We start from the raw sequence: 22,700 nt of genomic DNA on the forward strand, positions 1-22,700 counted from the left end.
TTCTTAGAAAAGAAGAAGAACCAGCTACCAAAGTAAACCATGATAAAGAGAACCAAGTATTACTTTGTATTCTCTCTTCCTCACATCCAAAGAGGAATCTATTTCACATCCTATTGAATAAGTGATGCCCCTCCTCTTAAAATTAATATGTGAATTTCTCACAGAAGACAGGAATAAGCCTTGTATGTAGCAGTGAAGGACACTGAAGAATAATTTTAATGTCCAGACAATATCAGGGTTGTGAAGAGGAAGAAAAAGGTATTGCATATTGCTCCTTGACCCAAACTGATTGAACACCCTTGCCCTTTTTTTCTTTTTGTACAAGGAGTGTTTTGGTGTCCTATCTGTGGATTTTCCTCATGGATTCATCATCAAGAGTTTTGTTTGCAAGACACTAGCAGGTTGAGCCCAACTTGAGAGCTGTTTGGGGGAAGATTATGAGGATATATCTTTTTAACAACTTTTTTTTTTAACAGTTTGCAACATCAAGCACACAAGAGAGGAGTAAGAAAGAGGTCCTGTTGGGCTTCGGACCAGCAGGGAAAACCAAGAATGGAAGGGTAAGCCAATAAGGATATCGATGAATAATAGTAGTCAAATAGACTGGGCAATGATAGTGGGCTAAGAAGAATGGGAGAGGAACTGACAAAGGAAGGATGGGCTGAAGGAGGAATGGTAGTGCAGGTCAATGTGACCAAAAGGAGGAAACGTGAAAGAAGCAGGGTGGGTTAGGAACCTGGGCACCGAGGAAGTGACAAGTGTCTTAGACGGCCTGAAGGTTAACCTGGAAGAGCCGGAGGCGGGTGGGGGTGTGGAGAAGAGGGCGTGCTCAGCGCATGCGCTGGAAGCACACTGCAGCGATTTAGCAGAGGCAGTCCTTTCCTGACCTCAGCGTTGCAGCTTGAGGCTCTGCTCGTCTTTGCCTGCTGTCCACTACCACCCTGGCCTGCTGCTGCCACTCTGGCACCGCGAAGTCTGTAACGCCGCTCCCTCTTCCCCGTCTTGGGACGGCTGGTACTAAAAATTCATTCTACGATACTCGCTTCAGCCACTAGGTAAAGGAACGACAGGAGGGAAGAACATGGAGGGCGGCGGAGGGAGCTGGGGCCAGGGAGATCTTTAATTTTCTGTGTTCTTGTTCACGAGAGGGAAAAAAATGGGGGAAGAGTACGGGCCTCAGACTATAAAACGGTGTTGAGCATGTACTTACCATTGTGAAAGAAATACAGACTCCTTTCCTCTAACCAGGATTGAGGCAGCTGAGCGTCAGTGTTTTTCATAATGTTCCCTGTTAAAAAATTTTGAAGTTCCCTTTATATAGCAGGTGTATTTAAAGGACTGGGCTTCAGGACTAAGCTCTGATTATGAGAGCTTTCTTTGCCTTTATTGAGGGTGGCGGGTCTTATTTCTAAGTCTAAGAGTATTCTAGTCTCTCTCTCTCTCTCTCTCTCTCTCTCTCTTTCTCTCTCTCTCGTAGTCGAGGCGGATTCCGTCTAGATTTTGTCATCTGCTTGAGTCACCTGGAACGTGGTCTTTGCTGTATTCCACTTCCCTAGTTTAACACACCTACCCCCATTAGGGAAGAATGGGTATTTTTTAGCTCTGGGGCACAACTGCGGTGAGAAACACGTCTAGATAATCACCAGGCTTATGTATATAGGAATATACATATACACGGTATAAAGCGGAGATAGGAGGACAAAATACGAAACGTTGGAGATGTTGTGCGTGTGTGACAGGCTGGAGGGAGGAGGTGCAGCAGCGGGCAAGGATATTTGAGAGGGCCTGACGTGAGAGAGGGGGCGCATGCGCAAGACTTAGAGCAGGAGAGGGTCGAAGGCGTGTTTAAAAAAGCAAAGTTGCTAGTAGTTGGAAGTCACTTTTCGGAGGGAGCATGTGGGTGTGATTGCGTATTTGAGAGAACACGGACAGGACAGTTGACTTTAACGGTAATGGAGAGGCGCGCAAGTGTATTTCTGAAGGGATGAGGGATGGGAGGTGCACCGCATATGCGTAATTAAGATTGCGAAATGGCGAGGTGGGAGGTAAGTTAATCTTTGGCTATCTTGAGGCTGCAGGACTTGCAGAGAAGCATATATACATTTATAGTTGAGTGAAGAGAGCAGCCTGAGTTGAGTTCCATTGGACTGTGGCCAAATCCACCAGAAATTAATCCAGAATCTTAGCCTGTAGATTCCTAGCCTGTCACTGGCCTATTGAAACTATGGGTTTAAAAATTCGGAGGCGATGTTGACTCCACAAGGTTGCGGCAGCTGGCTGTGTGTGTAGGAAATGCATAAAACGAGAGCATTTTCAGGAGGCCTGCCACTATCAGGCTCTACACATTTGGGGGCTGTCAGACTTGCAGGTCTTGGGCTGCTGTACTTGTCTCTGGACACTTTTATTCCATCAGAGTAGCACAACACAGTAGTTGCAAAATAGTGAGAATCTACTGTTACGATGTGAGCAGCCCTTCATTTTCTACCCTTGGTAAGGGAATGGAATAAGGTTTTTGGCTGTGCTTTCAAATGCTCATTACACTTTGCTTTAAACCTACGATTTGGGCAAATGGTAATCGGTGGTATGAAGGTGACCTGGGCTCACATCCTTTTTTCTAAATTATTTTTTTTTCTGTAGAACTTTGAGCTCGGTTTTGTCTGGGAGGAGGATGATTTAGTTTTATTTTTATGCATCTGTACTGTCATATCTATCAGAGAGCTGTCAATGAGGATCTATTGTTAATTGCTAAAAGATGAACTTAGATCTGTAGTAGAAAGGGCACAGGATTCAAAATTGAGGAGACAGGTCTTTTCCAGTGATCCTAGCTGTGATCTTATACTGGTCCTTTTCCTTCTCTGGTCCCGTTTCCCTATCTATAATAGTTATTACATTTAAACTTCTACAGCACTTAAACTATGCCAGGTTACTGGTCTGTGTGCTTTTACACATTTCCTTGACTCATGTAGTACTTTCAACAATCTTAGGAAGTTGCATCACCATTGTTCATCTTTTATAAATGACAGATTTGAGGGACAAGGATTAAGTAATTTGTCCAAGGCTTTACAGAAAGGAAAGAATTGTTGATTTGGAGCCTGGTGGGGTGGCCATCCTTATCTAACCTTGTCATCTGTGCTTTTTTGTTCTGGAGAAGATTTAAAATGGCCGACTATGGCAGGCTGGACACACCCTTCTCCTTTTTGTCCGATTGGAGATCTGGTCTAATGCTTTGAGACAACCAGCCATTTGCTGCAGTAGAGATTTTTGTTACCCCATTATTACTATTTTGGTGTGTTAATATAAATGTCTAATAATAAAGAAAAGGTTGTTGCTTTTTTTTGTATACTAAAAGACTGAAAATACTTGCATTTATTTTATTATTTGGTTAGGATAGATACCAAAGTAGAATTACTACATCAAAGGGTATGAACATTTTTAACATTCAGCATGTATTGCCACATTTCTTCCACAAAAGATTGTACCAATTTTCACTCACTCACACAAGCATTGAATAGTGTTTGGTTTTGTAAAAAGTATTTTATGGGTAAAAACAGTATTATTTTAATTTTGTATTTTTTTGCTTATTAGTGAGTTTGTATTCTTTTTTCCTCCATATATTTCTTACCAGTTTTATTTTCTTTCATGTGATGGTAGCTCATGTCTGATTTTTATGTAGGAGTTTTAGTTTAGCACTTATTGTTATTATCTATTTGAATGTGTTCTGTAAATAAAGGCTATTACTCAGATTTCTGTACTATTTTATACACACACACACACACTACAGGTTATTGTTTGCCTTTAGATCATGAGGTTAAATTTCTCTGTCTTTTGTGACTTTTCTTCTAATGTTTATGTTTGAATAGTTCACTCAATCTATAAACTTAGTAAATATTACAGCTCTGTCTGAGGATAACATCAAGCATAGGGAAAAATCCATAATTTCACTACCCAGAGATAATCAGTATTAACAAATATATTCACTTCTTTTCATTCTCTCTTCATTTTTTACAGTTGCTCATATATTTGTACGATTTATATCATATTTTGTCTTTAACATTATAACATGCATTTCTTCATATTAAACATTCTTTGTAACTGTTATTTAATGGTTTTATATTTTCTTGTATGGAAGTATTTCAAGAGTTTCAGTATTTTGAATTATGTAATCAATGTCTTCATTTAGTTTTTTTTCATTGTTCAAATACATTTGTCTCCATTTTCCCGCCACTACTCCCCCGCCCCCTATCCACCCCCCACCTCCCACCCTCAATCCTTCCTGACCTTGGCTTTGTCCATTGGTCCTTTATACATGTTCCTTGACTTGACCCTTTCCCTTCTTTTCCCCATCACCCCCTCCCTCCTTCCCTCTTGTTACTGTTGGTTTCTTTTTTCTTTCAATGTTCCTTTTCATTTAGCTTTTATTGTTTATCTATTTTGAGTTATTTCTTTATAGAATATAGTTTGAGACTTAGAATTATTCATCAAAAAGTTTGAACATTATGAAAACTTGCCATAATAGAGTTCCAAAAAATTACATAAATTTTTGTACTCACTCATTTAGGTACTTAAAATTTTTTTCTGCTAACTATATGTAAAAGAATGGTATCTTTGTTTTATGATACGTTTTCTCTTATTATTTATTGGTGAGGCTGGATTCGCAAGTATTATTATTAGCTCATTTCCTTTTGGGATCTATTCAATTTGAGTCTGAATGTTACCTGTTTGTAAGAGCTCTATATTATGTGCTCTATATAAGGATCTGTTACCCTATCTCATTTGTTGCAAATGACAAATGTCATTTGTTGCACATACACTCCTGGTATATGTTTATTGTCATTGAGTCTAAAAAAAGGTTTGTGATTCCAAAGACAGCTGCTGAGTGGAATGCATGTCAGATTCTTGGTAGCCAATTTGAGATAACACTTGTCTGTCATGTAAGTAGATAGCCATTTATTTTTATCTAAAAGGAAAGCATTCGTGAGTTCTGCTCAGCAGTGGTGCTCCCTGGCTATGGGTGTGGGTAGAAGACATGGCAACATTTTGTCCCTAGTAAACCGAATTAGACAAGACACAAAACAGTAGTACTCTCTTCCCCTCCATGCAGGAACTGATCTTATTTTGAATATTTATGAGTGATCTGGGGGAGGATATGGGTGTAGTGTAGTGTCCACATGTCTAGATAACACTAAGGTCTTCTGCGATATAAAATGCTAATAGGAACAAACTGCAACACCCAAGAAAGCATTGTGAGTGTGAGCTGACAATTGGCGGAATGGAACAGTGTAGGCAAGACCAGTGTGATGACTTTAGGGGGAATCTGTTTAATTATATTTATTAAGTAATTTTTTAAATTATTATTCCCATTCCATGAGCTGTATTATACTATCTCTTTTATACTTAGTAACATTCTAATTTTAAAAAATTTTCAAAAAAAATTTTTTTTCCAGTGAAGAGATGATTGGATTTAGAGGTACTGGGGAAGCTGTTATTTACTGCATTTTACTATCCACTTACACTGGGTTAATCCCATTTTCAGCATTTTGCTACTTACAGATGTTAAATCAGGCTTATGTGTGTGGTGAGGTGGTTGGCAGATGTATATTAAGCAAAACAAAATGGAACAACAGTAAAGCTTGTATTGTAGAGGAGGCACTAAAGGTCTGTTCTCATCTTATGAATGGAGATGGGAGTCCCATTTTACATCATGCCAGTGTCTAGTTCCCAAATTCATCTATGATTAGCAGTTAGGAAGAACCTGGATTTTGGAAGTAGCCTAAAAGCATATAATCTTTGATTTCTACAATTTGTTCCTCCCTTCTCTATTAACGTTACAGCCAGCAGCAGTGTGGAATAGCAACCCCTGGAAATAAATTTTATATCAGCCATTATAATACAACCTGTTACAACACTTACCAGGTTGTATTGTAATTGTCTGCATATTTGGCTCCCTGCTCTTCCTACATTATCAGACTGTGAGGTCCCTGAGGGCAAAGACAGTGTCTTCATTTCCAGAACGCAGCCTGGCACATTAGTAGGCCTCAGCAAATGTTCATTGGGTGAATAAATGAATGACTCATCAACAAACATTTATTGTGTACCTGCTAAGGTGATCTCCATAAGCTCTGCACTGTCAACTCTTTCTTCAAAATGCATGTGGTCAGAAACTTGGTATTTCTTTCTAGTTATGTATATATATTCTTGGGTTTCCTGAGATAAAGCTATTCTTGTATTTGGATTTCAGTCCTTGGCATTTACATATGTTGCTATTGTTGTTACTGCTGAGAGTCTCTTCCTTGGTGGGACTTGGATGATAGCTGCCGGATTAGAAGCCTCATCTTCACTGCCCAGTGTTTGCTAAATGGTTCCTATCTGTAGGCTCATCCCCTTTTCACTCCTCCACAAGTCATCTTCCAAATGGCGTTCCTAGATTGGGCTCCATATTCTAGATCAGGGGTGGGTAAACGCAGTTCATGGGCTGCCTGGTTTTGCAAATAGTTCTGTTGGAACACAACCATACTCACTTGTTGATATTTTGTCTGTGGCCCCATAGGTTAACGACAACAGAGTTGACTAGCTACATCAGACATGCTGGCCCAAAAGTCCTGGTCCTTTGCAGAAAAAGATTGTCTACCTTGTTTTCGATCATCACTCTGCAGTGATGGTTTCATTCCCCTCTCCATTCACCACGATATTTTTAGCATCTTAGAAACTCATTTATTTACCTCACTCATTATTGCTTATGACAAGTGTTTTTCCTGTTTTACAGAGGGTCTAGCTACTATACGCTTCAAACTAGGAGATTATAAGGCCTCCTACAGGGTTGTATGGGTTGGTCAGTCAGTTGTACTGTGTACTTCAACTACAAGTTTTAAGGTTCAACTGTAGAAATCCCTTTTGTTACAGCCTAACTTGAAGCACATGAACATATCATGCCTTGGTGCTTTATCTCTTACTCTCCTCTTTAAACAGCTCTTTGCAATAAGAATATGTTGTAGAAAATAAGGAGTTAATGTGATAAGACAGAAAAGTAGGATGAGACAAATATTTAGAGAATCTGAATGCCAATTTTTAAATGAAGAAATGGGGTTTCTGAAATAATCACTTATTCAGACTTACACAGGTAGTGAGCCTGGTTTTCCGAGCTTGGGGTTCTCCCCTCTAACCCTCCCTAACCTACTACACATTGTCTTGGTAACCTGCCTGTGAGTATATTGTGATTCATTTCACTTCATTAAAAAGTTGGAGAGCTCCAAGTCCAATGCAAGAAAGTTAGATATAAAAAAAACAAAATGGAGAAAATATCAGACAGTCTTATTCTAGAAGCAAAATGGAGGGAAAGGCCTTACAGCATTATGTTGAAGCTGCTTACTCTATTTTCTCGAGCTGTTTATTATGCAAAATTTGCATACAAACATGCAAAGAAAAAAAATTGAACATGCATACAAAAAAACATGCATACAAAAAAATTTGAAGTAATTGTAGTTAAAACCCACATACCCACCACCTAGATGATATAAATAACATTTTGCTATATTTACTTTGTTGCATACTCATTCATCTTTGTTGGATATGTTTTTAAAATATTTGTTTTGTCAACCTTTTGGATCTTATTTGTATCTGACCCATCATGGTGCTGAAAAAATAGTTCCTTTTGATTCTTATCTGTATTTTCCAAGTTGGCATGGATACCACTGTAGCATAATTATGTATAAGCAGATCTACTTAGAAATGAGAGTCCCAGGGGCAGAAGCCATTTTGTTTCTGAAATGAAATGGTTGCAGCTCATTGCTGTTTACTGGAAATAGTAGGAGAAGAAAAGACAGAAGTACAGGTACAGTGTGAATGAATCCTTCCAACAATGTACTGCCCTATACTTTATTAACTTCACTGGCTTGTGGGACAGATGATTTTCTGAGCAGCTTCCACGTGGTTCTTTACAGTGAATTCACATCAGATGTCACTGAGGTGATACTCAGCATTGACACAGCTCCTTGGAATTTTAGCAAATAGATTTTTAATTTGGACTAGTATGTAATAATATTCTTTTACACCTTTTCTGTTAAAAGCAACTGTAGAGTTAATTAGGAAGCACCACAAACTGAAATGTTATCTTTATAATATAATAATGGTGAATGTTACCTTTTTGTGTCTATATCCCTTCATTTAAGCCCAAGGGCAAAGGCCATATTTTACTTATATTTGTAGTTTTCTTAGTAATAAGTGCTTACATTAATAAAATACATTATTACATTTAAAACATATCACATGAGCAAATATATGCCTAGTATATTAATTGGAAAAAAGGCTACAGAGCAGTAGTATGGTTTCATCTAATTTTTGTGGGAAAAAATATTCATGTTTGTATATGCACATGAAAGTAGTTAGAAGAAAATGCCCTAAGTGTTAAACTTCCTGGGATTCTGGAATTTTTACTTTCTATCTTTTAATGCATTTCTGGAATTTTTTTTAATATGCCTTTTGGTTTGCAGGCCAGCAGTCAATCCACTGAGCCCCACCAGCCAGGGCCTTTGTGACTTTCAAAATTCGGCAAACATTGAAACTATTTCTATTTTGAAATGTGTTGACCTAAACAACAGTGGAATAAATGGGGTGTTGAGGGGGTTAGAACCTGGAGCAATTTACTTTGGAAAAGAGCTGGGTGGTCTGGGAGAAGGGAGTGGTGAGAATAAGATCTCTGTCTTGAGAGGAAGCCACTAAGTACCAGCTACTCTATTCTTGCTTCTTAGTGCAGGCATTTTCACATATCAGAGTTTTACACTTAACATTTATTTCCCAATTAGACCCTCTACACATTCCTTTAATTGCTAGTGGCAGCAGATACTTGTGGGCATGTAGACCTTGCTCTAGTAATAGCTGCTTTACTTTATCCAATAAAGAGATGGCTCAGATCCATCAAGGATCCGGTCCCTGGCCACCCACCTCCAATACACATTTGGCAGCACAAATCTATGGTGGGAGAGGTTTTTGCTGGGGTATTCTGATCATAAGTAGACAAAAGGATATACTTTTTTGCTGGTGGTAGGTAAAATAGTTAAAAATGAGCCCTGAGAAATTTTTTCCTAGGATTTGAGGGTTGCCTGCCTCACAATGCATAAAAGGAAACCTAGTAGCACTAGCTGGTGCTGCCAGCATCTAATGATAATAATTAATAGCCTGGGCTTTGGGCCATTGCTGAATTGCCAGAGTCCTGCATTGCTTCTCATGCTAAGCAGCTAAGAACTGGGAAATGTAGAGGCAATAATAGGTGCTTCTTTAGAAAGAAGCACCCCTTGGGGTTGTCTTTGGCTTATCCTATGTAACTCTCAGAGTCCTGTTCCTCCTAGTGTTTCAGTCTTGGAGATAAGGACTAACCAAGGGCCTACATAGCTTTTTGTCATCCTTTTGGTAGCGCAGGCAGCTGATAAGGTAAAAGATATGTTCAAATCTTTTTCATATACGGGTAAGGTGAGTCCTGGTAGGAGTTGAGACTGTAAATAACAGGTGTTCGTCCGCAGCCGAGGGTTTTATTACCTTTTTTCATCAGTGTGAACCAAATGCCATCTGATAATTAGATGGAGGTTTCATTCAATTTTACGGGGCTCTTTTATTCAGGAGTATGGAATGAAAGAACATAACTGCCTGACATGGAAGAACCTTTAAGAAATCAAGTTTACCTGCATTCAAGCACAAGAATATTGAGATCTAAAGAGGGAAGGACGTGCAGGCAACTAAAAAGGTCACCATCAGAGTTCACATCTGAGTTCTAACACTTTGGTATAGTTACTTGGTGACTCTGTACACAAGTTACATAAGTTTTATCTTATTTAAAATGGAGGCAAAAATCCTTATTAAATAATTGCAGGCAGTGTAGCACTTTGCCAGATAAAGAACGTAGTTGTGATGCTAATAACGCATCACAAGTGAAATCTGAGGTTCATGCTGTGGGCTGGATGACTTGACATGGTGTAGTAAAATTAAAACTAGGTTTCAAACCTTCACTGTCCATCTTACAGTTTTTCTTCTTCCTTCTCCCAATCCAATAGGTGACAATAAATGAGATCAAAAGCCATTCCACTGGTTAAGAAGTATATTGAGCCCTGCCTGCCCCAGTGATATCACTAGAGAATTAGGAGAAACTCAAATCAACGTCTTGCAGGTGGTTGTCAAACCATTCTGAAGTCTTGGTAAGTGGTCAGTGGCTTTGGTGGGTTTGCCCAGTTAGTGGGAAGGGGCAGAGAAGGTAGTCTTAATAAGCACTAGGTCTGGTGTTTTTCCATTATGATATAAAAACAGGTCTTAAAATATTCAAACTACACTTGACAGTAATCAGCCTAACCTCTCCTTTCCTCATTCTCCCATTCAGAATGGTAATGCCACACTTGGCCCCCTTCCTTCAACAGACAATTATTAAATACTTACTAAGTGTCGGAGACTGCTCTAGATATTAACAAAGTTTTGCCACCATGGAAGTTTCATTCTTGTGAAAGTAGACAAAGGAATTAATAACGAGTAAATGCATAATGTATTATAACTGTTAGGAGAAATTTTTTCATTCTGGTGTGAAAGTTGCATTAAAAATAGTAGGGTTAAGTGATTCCACTGCTGGGATTATACCCTAAGAATCCTGTAACACCAATTCAAAAGAACCTATGCACCCCAATGTTCATGGCAGCACAATTTACAATAGCCAAGTGCTAGAAGCAATCTAAGTGCCCATTAGTAAATGAGTGGATCAAAAAACTATGGTACATTTACACAATGGAATACTATGCAGCAGAAAGAAAGAAAGAGCTACTACCCTGTGCGACAGCAGGGATGGAACTGGAGAGCATCATGCTAAGCAAAATAAGCCAGGGGGTGAAAGACAAATACCATATCATCTCACCTATAAGTGGAACCTAATCAGCAAAGCAAGCAGGCAAGGAAAATATGACCAGCAACATTGAAAGAAAAAAGAAACCAACAAAATCAAGAGGGAAGGGGTGGGGGGGAGAGGGAAGGAGTTGGGGGGAAAGGGAAGGGAAGGATCAAGTCAAGGAACATGTATAAAGGACCCATGCACAAAGCCAAAGTGGGAAAGGATTGAGGGAGGGATGGGGGGTGGTGGGGATGGAGACAGGGGAGGGTGGTGGCAGGAAAATGGAGACAAATGTATTTGAACAATAAAAAAATTTTAAAAATTAAAAAAAATAGTTGGGATAGACTACACAACACCTTGTGTTTTTCCCCCCACTTCCCATTCCCTACCTTTTTATTGTTATTCTATTACAGTTGTCCAAATTTCTCCCCCTCTGACCTCATCTGCCCAGCCCACCCACTGTTCTCACAGTCAGCCCCCACACCATTGTCCATGTCCATGGGTCATTCGTACACGTTCTTTGACTAGTCCTTGCCCTTCTTTCCACCATTATCCCCTCCCCTGGCTGCTGTCATTCTGTTCCATGTTTCTATGTCTCTGGCTTTGTTTTGCTTATTAGTTTATTTTGTTCATTAGATTTCTCTTATAAACGAGATCATATGGTATTCACCTCTCATATGGTATTCACCTTTCAGTGACTGACTTATTTCACTTAGAATAATATTCTTCAGTTCCATCCATGCTCTCGTGAAGGGTAGGAGCTCCTTTCTGCTGCGTACTATTCCATTGTGTAAATGTACCAGAGTTTTTTGATCCACTCATCTACTGATGGGCACTTAGGCTGTTTCCAACACTTGGCTATTGTAAATAGTGGTGCTGTGAACATAAGGGTGTGTAAGTTCTTTTGAGTTGGTGTTTTGGGATTCATAGGGTATAATCCCAACAGCAGATAATCGCTAGATCAAAAGGCAGTTCCGTTTTTAGTTTTCTGAGGAAAATCCAACTGTTTTCCACTGTGGCTTCATGAGTCTGCATTCCCACCAACAGTGCACTAGGTTTCCCTCTTCTCCACATCCTCACCAGCACTTGTTGTTTGTTGACTTATTAAATGATAGCCATTCTGACAGGTGTGAGGTGATATCTCCTTGTGGTTTTAATTTGCATGTCTCTGATGGCTAGTGATGTTGGAGTATCTTTTCATATGTCTGTAGGTTGTCTGTGTGTCCTCCTCAGAGAAGTGTCTATTCAGGTCCTTTGCCCATTTCTTAATTGGATTGTTTGTCTTCCTGGTGTTGAGTTGTATAAGTTCTTTATATATTTTGAAGATTAAACCCTTGTCTGATGTATCATTGGCAAATAAGTTCTCCCATACGGTCAGTTCGCTTTTCATTTTGATGATGGTTTCTTTAGCCATGCAGAAGCTTTTTAGTTTGATATAGTTCCATTGTTTATTTTTCCCTGTATTTCCTTTGCTGTAGGAGATATATTGGCAAAAATATTGCTATGTGGGATATCTGAAATTTTACTGCCCATGTTTTCCTCTGGGACTCTTATGGTATCATGAGTTATATTTAAGTCTTTTATCCATTTTCAGTTTATTCTGGTGTGTGATGTAAGTTGGTGGTCCAGTTTTTGTTTTGTTTTGTTTTGTTTTTTTTGGCATGTACCAGTCCAGTTGTCCCAACACCATTCATTGAAGAGACTCTTTTTACTCCATTGTATGCTCTTGCTCCCCTTGTCAAATATTGATTGGCCATAAAGACTTGGGTTTATTTCTGGGCTCTCTATTCTGTTCCATTGATCTATGTGTCTGTTTTTATGCCAGTACCAGACTATCTTGATTACAGTGGCCTTGTAGTACAGTTTGATATCAAGTGTTGTGATTCCTTCAAGTTTGTTCTTTCTCAAGATTGCTGAGGCTATTTAGAATCTTTTTTGGTTTCATATAAATTTTTGGAGTATTTGTTCTAGATCACTGAAATATGCCATTGGCATTTTAATAGGGATTGAGTTGAATCTATAGGCTCTTTGGGTAGTATGGACATTTTAATGATGTTAATTCTTCCAATCCATGAAAAGAGTATATGCTTCCTTTTATTTGTATCTTCCTCAATCTCTTTCTTCAGTGCTCTATAGTTTTCTGAGTATAGGGCTTTTACCTCCTTGTTTAAATTTATTCCTAGGTACTTTATTTTCCTTGTTGCTATAGTAAATGGGATTTTCCCCTAGTTTCTCCATTTTCCCTTTTAATACCAGCGCTGAGTATGGAAGGGTCATAGATGATGAAAGTAATCTTTTTTTCTCTTTGTAACCCTGCAATAGGCTGAATTGTGAAGGATATCTTTGAAAAGCATTTTCAGAGAGTTCACCAGATCTTCCATGTAAATGGACATGCAGCAGGAGAGGGGGTCCTCTCAGTGATTAAAGTAACTAGGGGGAGAAAGCCTGACATTGCCCTGAGTTCTGTCAGGGAGGCTCTTAAAAATACCATTTTGGGGGGCCAATACTTTCAAAGTTTGCAGTTTATAATACATTTTTCTCAAAATAATTGGAGTAAATTATATTCTTTCCCAGTTTGTGATCATCCCTGCAGCGTATTAGAAAAACTGAAATGGTTCCCACTAAGCTAGGAGGCATAAGTTGCGTGTCACAAATAATGTCAACTAACACTAATTACACTTCCCTTGAAGAGAGGGTCTATTCTTTGAAAGCATGCTTGTTCAGAGTTTTTCTTTATCAGACCATGGAGCTGCATATATCTTGTTAAAAATCAACTCATAGCAAGAGGCTGATGGTTTCCATGGCAGCCAAGTATATGGCACCTTGGCTTAGTAATTTCAGAGGCAACAGGATCTTCTGAATTGCACTCCTCTTAAACCAATTGGACTAGCATTCTTTTTCTGGCCCCTCAGGGAGCCTCCTTTTAAACCCCAAACAGGCTTCAGGAAGTACTGAAATACCCCATAACTAAACTAGGTAGCATCTATATAATGGCCCTCCTTGGGAGCAGAGGTCATCCCTATCTTTAGCTAGTATTGCCTCCATCCAGAGTGAATACCTGAAGGCCAGATCACTCCTTGGTATCTGCCATTTTTCATGCAAGTAATAAAGGTCACTTGTCCCCATGAGTATGGTCTTGAAATAGTATCTTCTGAGCATAATGTTCCTGTTACAGACTCTAGAGTACTTGGCTAATTCCCACTGACAAAATTAGGTAGATTAGCCTGCAGAGGGAACCCGAATGATAGAAAAATTGGCTATTACCTAAGGAGAAGCCTAGAATACAAAGAGAGATGATACAAAGGTAAACCTTGTATTCCATGTCCTACAGCACAATGTATTTGAAAATGACATTGCACATGTATACAGATATGAATGTTAGCATGCTGTTTATGAAAAGTCCTCTTGTCTTTTTCTCTTTATGGGCCGCAATGGGTTGTTTAAATGTGGCTTTTGCTCACTGAACCCCAGTTTTCTTTCTAGGTCTTCCCTATCCCCATTACCCATCCTCCTTTTGTGACAGTAGATCTGTTGGGGTTTTTTTTTCCTTATCTTTCTCTTTAGGCTAGTTGTCTAGCAGCCACACACAACTTTTGAAAATTTCCTTTTTTTTTTTAAACAGAATGATTATATTTAAATATACAACTTCTTTACAACCAAAAAATAAAACAACACAGTAAAATAACAAAAACATGGCATTTCATTTGCAATGCATGCAATATGGTTAACATTTTAGTCATAAATGAGCTCTTAAGAAACCAGTTACAAAGACAGTAATAATCCAAGGGAACTGGAAAAATAGAAAATGAAATAATACAAATGACAAGAACTAAGAAAAAGTCATATTATATTAATAGTAGCACTTACCACTTATAAGTGCCTTTTATGTTCTAGGTAAGTGCTTTACACATATTTGTTATTTCATTTTAACTTAACAGTAACTCTGGGAAGTAAAATTTGTTTCTACTTTACAGGTAATAAAACTGAGGATCACTGACATAACACACGGAGCCGGGGTGGAGCTGTCTATGCCACACTTCAGAGATTGTTTTTTAATTTTTTTTTTTTTAAAGCAAAGGAAGGGAAGGAGAAAGGCAGGGAGAGAAACATTGATCAGTTGCCTCTCACATGCCCCCAGACAGAGACCAAATGTGCAACCCAGGCATGTGCCCTGCCCAGGAACCAAACTCATGACCTTTTGGTTTGTAGGCTGGCACTCAATCCACTGAGCCACATCAGCCAGGGCCATACTTCAGAGATCTTAATTACCTCACAATATGCAAAGCACTAGAATGTGGCAAGCAAATTCTAAATTGTTGGGACTTCCTGCCTCCTTGTGGGATCCTCATCAAAGTCCTCTTTCAGAACATATGTGCACATATAAAGAGTTCATTCTTAAAGGGAGATTTAGTTGTGTAAGAGAGATGGCGCAAGGGATGTGTAGGTCCCTCTGACTTTTAGAGATGACCACTTTGGATGGACTAGCATTTATTTCTCTTCCACACAGCCATTCACCATTTTTTTATCTTTTTTCTCACCTTTTTTAAATATTATTACCCCACTCTCCTGCATGATGTTTATGTTAGACAATTTCTATGAGGTTATGCTTTGTCTTCACCAAAGGAAGAGGCATCATAAGAATTGCAGCTACAACTGAAAATCCCATCACTTGCAGAAAGTTAGTTCAGGTACTGCGGCAGCCTGCTGTGCAGATCAGCACGTCCTGGCTAGAATTCCACATAAACATTGCATTCTGTTAGCAGACAATACTGGTAAAATTACTCTCTGTTCATATCATGTGGAAAACAGCAAGAAAACCTATCAATTAATACTTTCATAAATTTTATTGCTGGTAAGGTAACTGTCCAGATAATTAGCAAAGACTAGGGATTGGCAAGCTATGCCCCACGTGCCAGCTGCCTGTTTTTGTAAATAAACGTTTTTTAAAATATTTTATTTATTTATTTTTAAAGAGACGGGAAGTGAGGGAGACAGAGGGAGAGAAACATCAATGTGTGGTTACCTCTCACACACCCACCACTGGGGACCTGGCCCACAACCCAGGAATATGCCCTGCCTGGGAATTGAACCAGTGACCGTGTGGTTCGCAGGCCAGCACCCAATCCACTGAGCCACACCAGCCAAGGCTGTAAACAAACTTGTTGGAACCATCATGCTCATTCTATATTATCCACCACTGTCTTTTGCAGTACAGTAGAATTGAGTAGTTCCAACAAAAACCAGATGATCCATAGAACCTGAAGCATTACCGTCTGCCCCTTCACAGAAAGTTTGTCAACTCCTGGCATAGGTTAAATGTACTATGTCTACAAATCCTTGTTCCCTCCCAACCCATTTTCTTTTCTGTAGGACTTAGATTATAGCTAATCTTAGACAGTATGGAACTCATAGTAGTCAATTTGTCCTTTAAATTCTTTCCTACTCAAATTAAGTTCATCAAAAAAGCATATTCACAAATTGGGCTTATGTATGCAGAAAGAATTATGTTTTATATGCCTCATTACAGTTATTCATACATCATATATGGTTCTCTCAATTTATTCCTTAGATTTAGCCATTCTCAAGTATCCAGAAAGTTATAACTCATGTTTCCTAATTATGACTTTACCATAATTTTAATCCATTGCCCCCCTCTGTAGCATGAAAGGAGTCATAGACAATATGGAAACAAATGGGCAGGACTGTCTTCCAGCAAAACTTTGTTTACCAAAACAGGCAGCAGTCTGGATTCAGCCCGTGGGACATAGCATGTGATCCCCACTCTATGGTATACATATACAAAGACTTTAGAACAAAAAGACTTGAGATGATACATTAAAGCAAACATTCAGGGTGAGTTTTACTCACACTGCATGAAATACAATAACAATAACACAGCTATACTAGAATCAGGACAGGAAAGTGTCTCATGATTGGTGTTTTATGTGTATGATCTAATAGTTATCTAGACATTGGCTGGAGTTCTCAGAAGAGTGAGAGCATTTTTATGCATCACATTATCACCATCCCTTGAAGTTCCTATTCCTTACCATAGTGACTTTGTCTTTATATTTATGTTGTTTGTTCTTAAGGTTACATTATTAACTCTAGTGTTTACTTTCTTTACCAGCAAATATCTTCTACCCATAAGTGAATCTAATACATAGGTTACTTCTAATATAAATCACTATTCTAATAGTTATGGTAGGGGGCTGCGGTTTTGATCATTTGCATGTCAAATCCTAAATTTATCTTTCAGGTTTAGAAGGAATCAGTTCTTCTATTGAAATCTCAAAATGTGATCTGGATAAAGGAACAGGTATCTTAGTCAAGGAAGTGATTGTTGAACATGGAGGTAAACTTTTTCTTTGACCTTTTTGTCGTATTTGTTGTATTTAACAGATTTCCTAATAATGAAACTACCTTGCCTTCCTAGAATGAAATTTTATACTTTTCAAGGATTTTGGATTAGGTTTGCTAAACTTGCTGGTTTAAATTTTATTTTTCTGTTTTATACGATTTTTTAAAAATATTTTGTTTCTCTGTTCAAAAGTGAGTTTTTGGGTTGGGGTGGCAATCTGTCAGTTTTTGTGGGTCATGTGGTTTATGTCATTGTAGCACAAAAGCAGCCACAGATAATACATAATGAAGAATGTGTCTGTATTCCAATAAAACCCTAGTTATTATAAAAAACACGGTGCCCTAGCTGGTATGGTTCAGTGGACCGAGCGCCAGCCTGTGAACCAAAGGGTCACCAGTTTGATTCCCAGTCAGGGCACATGCCGGGGCTGCAGGCCAGGTTCCTGGCAGAGGGTGCACAAGATGCAACCATACATTGATGTTCCCCCCCTCTCCCTCCCTTCCCCTCTCAAAAAATAAATAAATAAATATCTTCTTCTTTTTTTTTTTTTTTTAAGAAAAGACCAGTAGAGTACCACTGAAAAATGTCTCAGGTTAAAAAAAAAGAAAATGGTGGCTGCACTTAGCCCATGGGCTGTAGTTTGCCAACACCTGGTCTGTGATATTTTATTCCTAGAGCCTTTGCTTTCATAGTTTCCACTTAGTCATAGTGGGCTTCCTCACGTTTGTGCCTCTCATCTCCACTTGTAACCCCTTAGAGCACTTTTTCACCTGCAGTCTCTTCTACTGATTACCTGTTTCTATCTGTGTTCCACAATTTTGTTTCTGAGAACACAGGTGGTAGCCAGACCATATGCTTTGCATGTTATTAGTATCCTGTTCTGGAGTGTGAAAGGGATTTGCTTGGCTGTGTACCTTGTTGCTTCAATATAACTAATTCCAAATAGTTATATTCCTTTTCGAGAGTGTCTTCCTAGCAATCCAAATTTTATTGCAAGAAATGGGCTCATTTGGATCCGTTTAAGAAGTTTATAGGAGGTAAAGGGGGTATAAGGGGGATAAATGGTAATGGAGAAAATACAATAAAAATAATAAATTAAAAAAGAAGTTTACAGAATTCGACTGTTTTGGTATCATTAATGTGATTCAGCTTTTTTTCTCTGGTTTTCTGCCTGACATGTTGCCTCTGCTACCAACTAATTTTGTTATACTTTGGCTTCCTCTACCTCCTAGCTACTGAATACTTACGTTTTTTTCTTATTCATAACTTTAGTGTTTGCAACCTGTACAGACATGGCTTTTATTTTACTTCATGTCTCTGTCTGCAGACTATCTGCTTTAGCTCTTGTTCTTCCCGCTGCCCAGTTGTCATTAAGTTGAGAATCTGATTGTCTTGGGTTGTTAAGTTTCCTGAGACTGTAGACGTAGCAGTTGCTATTTGGCCAATCTAGGACATTTTCCCCTATTGAGTGCTAAATGCAAATGTATTTCTTCCCCTTAGTATGATCCCAAACTGCTTTAGACTAATACAACTCAGATATCGGAAGTATATCCAGAATCATTTAACTGCTCTAAAACTAGAAGGTAACCAATCCAGTCATGGGACATCCAGAAGAATCATACTGGACCATTTTGGGAAATAAGTTTCACAAAGAACTACACAACCCTATTTTCCTCATATCCATGAGTCTCTTTCTGGTACTAACCGGCTTCCTTATCCTCTCTTCTTTATCCTATTGCTGATGAATAGTTTCTGCTTATTTTCAGCTTCTGATTCCTGTACTTCCTGACAAGTTGATCTTAATTAAATCCTTCCTGGTATGTTCTTTCATTATATATTCATTTATTTCAGATGCTGAATTTCTGTTCCTCTGTTTTTCCCCAGTTTTAAATTGAATCTAATTTCTTACCTCATTCTTATTTGGGAACAGCTTTCATGTCATGATATATTATAAGCTATTGACCAGTTTGTGGATGTCTGTCTTCTGATCCTTACTTACTTGATCTGGCCAACCATAGATTTGGAAGCGGGATAGTTGGTCACAAGAATGCTTTCTTGGTCAAGTTTGTTTACAGTACAGTTTCCTTTGGAAGAATTTTGGGCATGGTAACACTATGAAATGTCTACTTTATTCTCTCTGGTTTAGCTCTCTACAGCTGCTTGACTGCAGCATCTACCAAGTCTCTCAAAGTGTCACCTTCCAGTGGACATAAAATCTAAATTTTGCCCTGTTTGGGTGGCTCAGATGGTTGGAATGTCATCTTGTGCACCGAGAGGTTTCAGGTTCCATCCCTGGTTGGGGCATCTGTGAGAGGCAACCAATCAATGTTCCTCCCTCCCTCCCTCCCTCTGTCCCTCCCTCCCTAAAAATCAATGAACATCCTTAGATGAGAATTTTAAAAAATAAATAATTTTGAAGAAATCTAAATTTCATGATATTACAATTTTGTTTGTACAACATCTTTGAAACAAAGGAGATTCTCTACAAGATCATAGCCAATTCCCTAAATTACATTCCTCCTGAGGGGCTGTTATGCTTCTCACTACTGGTTGGGCACTTCTGATTGCTAGAAACAAATTCATTGAGATAAAGACAGGTTATTGGCTGGCCACTTGGGAATAATGGTGACTGAGATCACATGAAATTCCAAATATAGGAGACCTTAATATGGTTATACTCCTTAAGGATGGTGCCTGGCTCCAGAGAAGCTCTGGGAAACTCAATAGCAGGAGTTTGTAGATCTTCATGTTAGGATAGTGCCACTTACACAACTGAGCTACTCTGCCGTTCTGCTTATCTTTTGTGTTTTATTTCTCCCATTACTTATTGGCTTGCCTGTCCACTTTGTTTTATCTTATTTTCCTACCTCATATTTTTAGTTTATTAATAAGGCCCTGCTTACTTAGGGCTTCACCTTTGTCATAAGTTTTGCTTGCTTGTGGCTCCGATGGCCTTATCTCTGCATTGTGTTAGCTTCCTGTGTGTCCTTTCAGCCTCAGTTCCCTTTGTTAACTGTGATTAGTTTTGGTAGCCCAATTCTAATTCCTGAGAACATAAATTTATTAGCCTCAACTTACCCTAGTTTAGTTAGATATTTATATACCAACAGCAGCAGTTTGTGAGGCTTCACTTTCATGTTCCGCAATTACTACAATTTTTACACCCAGTCTTTGCTTGGTTTATTCTAGCTTCTAATGTATCCATTAATCACATACTTCTCCATCCTTTATTTCAGGGGTTGCAACTTGCAAATGCCTGTAGAATCCAGATGGAGTATGTCAACATAAGAAACATTCAAACCTGTAGAGAATTTTTGTGAGTTTATTTGAGCCAAACTGACGACAATTGCCGAGAAGCAAAACCTCAGCGGATTGAGAAAATGCTCCGGAGAATGGAAGTTTTGCACCTTATTTTATATATTACAATCGAAAGAGGATGTGTAAGGGGCTTTCATGAAATCCACTGGTCATAGATTACGGTGGCAGGAGAAAGCAAAGTGGGGAAACCTCTGGGATTGGATAAAAGATAAAATGATAACATGTACTTCTTACACTGGTGGGTATAACATAGTTAACAGTCAACAATGAACATGGTAACAATAACAATGAGGGGATTTGTGGTCTCCCCAGGTGCAGTGCCTGCACTTTGAGGGCCTGGAAAAAAGAAATTTGACATTACAAAAGTATGTTAGCATAGATGCAAAAAGACAGGCTCAGTTAAGGTAAAGATTGACCTTTGTTAGAAAAAAAATACCAGCCTAGGACATGACTACCCACTATGAACTGCTTTTAGTCAGAAAGTTCTAATTTCAGACCATGTTTATGTCTCTGAGTTTGTAAGGCCACCATGCAGGCCTCCCCTGAGCTTGTCAGGTTTAGTGTGGCCCCTTTTCTTCCACAGGTAGATGTGTAAGATGGTTCTGATATTTATTTTCTTCCTTTTTATTGAAACACTGCTTTGGGTTTCTTTTTTATTGTTGTTCTTGTTTTGTTTTGTGTTGGGCTTTTCTTTTGTTTATCTACTTTTGATAGAGACATTGGAAAACAGATTACTCTTAAAATGAAAACAAGAGTGCCAATGTAATGGTAAAGAGAAAGTAATGCTTTTAAGAGAATATAGGGAGTATTTGGGATTGTGGTCCACTGGAACATGCACCTTTCATCCAAAGGAGAAGGCTTTTTACTCCTTGGTCCCTGCTGATATTTGCCCAGTGGGAATACAGACCAATATTGACAGGATTTCCAGCTTTCTACAAGGAACCTGATTGTGAGCTGTTAGCTTAATTTTTTTTTAATGCCACAGGCCCACACAGTATGTTTATAAATGCTTTTATAAACTCGTAACTTTTGCTTCTTTGTAATTTTAGCATATTTGTAGTGTTACCTTTTTCCAATGTGGTATGTGTTTCATACTCTGCCTGGGCAGTATTTAAAACTAGGTCACAGTTTTGAATGGAGTTGTATAGATTAGGGAAAAATAAAATATAGAATGTAAATATGAAAACACTAGCCTCTACCTGGCAAAGGGTAAGTACTTTGTGAAATTTTGGTTCCAGCTATATGTTTGTATGCATGTGTATCTTCCACCCAATCTAATTGTATTTCTTACTGTGGATTAAACAGTTTTACAAGATTTTGTGACACATTGTGAGCAAACTGACATCCTTTGGAGTAAGCCCCTTCTGTAGACAGGTCTCCTTTGGCCTGCACAGTGTCTCTTAGAAATCTCATGGTTGCCAGGGACAGGGGAGACTGGGAAAATGGGAAGTTGTTTAATGGGTATAGGGTTTCAGTTTTAGAAAATGAAAAAGGTTTGGAGAATGTTTACTGAACAATGTGAATATATTTGACACTGCTGAACTGTACATTTAAAATGGTAAGATGGTAAAAAGGAGTACAAAAATAGCTCATTAATCAGCAAAGTTACACAGTCATCAGAATATCCTTGGGCATGTTAAATGTAACATCTTCAGATTTAAAAGAAGTTGTATCACCATCTTTGATGCAATCTTCCATTCCTGTGTATGAAGGGGCAGTAAACTATAACTCAAAGGCCAAATGTAGCCCACTGCTTGTTTTGCTTTTTTTTAGACCTTATGAGCAAACAATAGTGTTTACATTTCTTAATGGTTGAAAATAATCAAAAGAGAATAATAGTTCATGATATGCGAAAATTATACAAAATTCAGATTTCAGTTTTATTAGAACACAGCCAAACATTCATTTATGTATTGTCTGTGGCTGCTTGTACGCTACCGGATAGAGTAGTTGTGACAGAGACCAAATGGCCAGCAAAGGCTCAAATATTTACTAACTGGTCATAAACAGAAAATTGAAGTTGCTCTATTGCAGCAGTTGCCAGATCCTTCACAATATCATCTTTGATGGCTTTAAATGCCCAATTAACAGCTTTGTCATGGACTACTATTGATTTTTATCATTCTATTCTAATATGTGAGGAGATTCTTACTTCCTTATTCCCTG

General features: G+C 38.5%; 1 long non-coding RNA gene across 2 annotated transcripts; it reads left to right on the plus strand.

Annotated features, from left to right (window-relative positions):
- Positions 1 to 860: 860 nt before the first annotated feature.
- On the plus strand, positions 861 to 22,275 carry LOC129075500 (uncharacterized). Of its 2 annotated transcripts, XR_008529644.1 has the most exons (6): positions 861 to 1,055; positions 1,478 to 1,949; positions 10,041 to 10,181; positions 17,115 to 17,210; positions 18,983 to 19,033; positions 20,453 to 22,275. It is a non-coding gene; the product is annotated as an uncharacterized LOC129075500 (long non-coding RNA). The 2 variants fall into 2 exon arrangements; XR_008529645.1 differs by lacking the exon at positions 18,983 to 19,033.
- Positions 22,276 to 22,700: the final 425 nt, after the last annotated feature.

Source organism: Pteronotus mesoamericanus, unplaced genomic scaffold (genome assembly GCF_021234165.1).
Source record: "Pteronotus mesoamericanus isolate MK-2021 breed Mesoamerican mustached bat unplaced genomic scaffold, CSHL_Meso_final contig_55, whole genome shotgun sequence".
Lineage (NCBI taxonomy): Eukaryota > Metazoa > Chordata > Mammalia > Chiroptera > Mormoopidae > Pteronotus > Pteronotus mesoamericanus.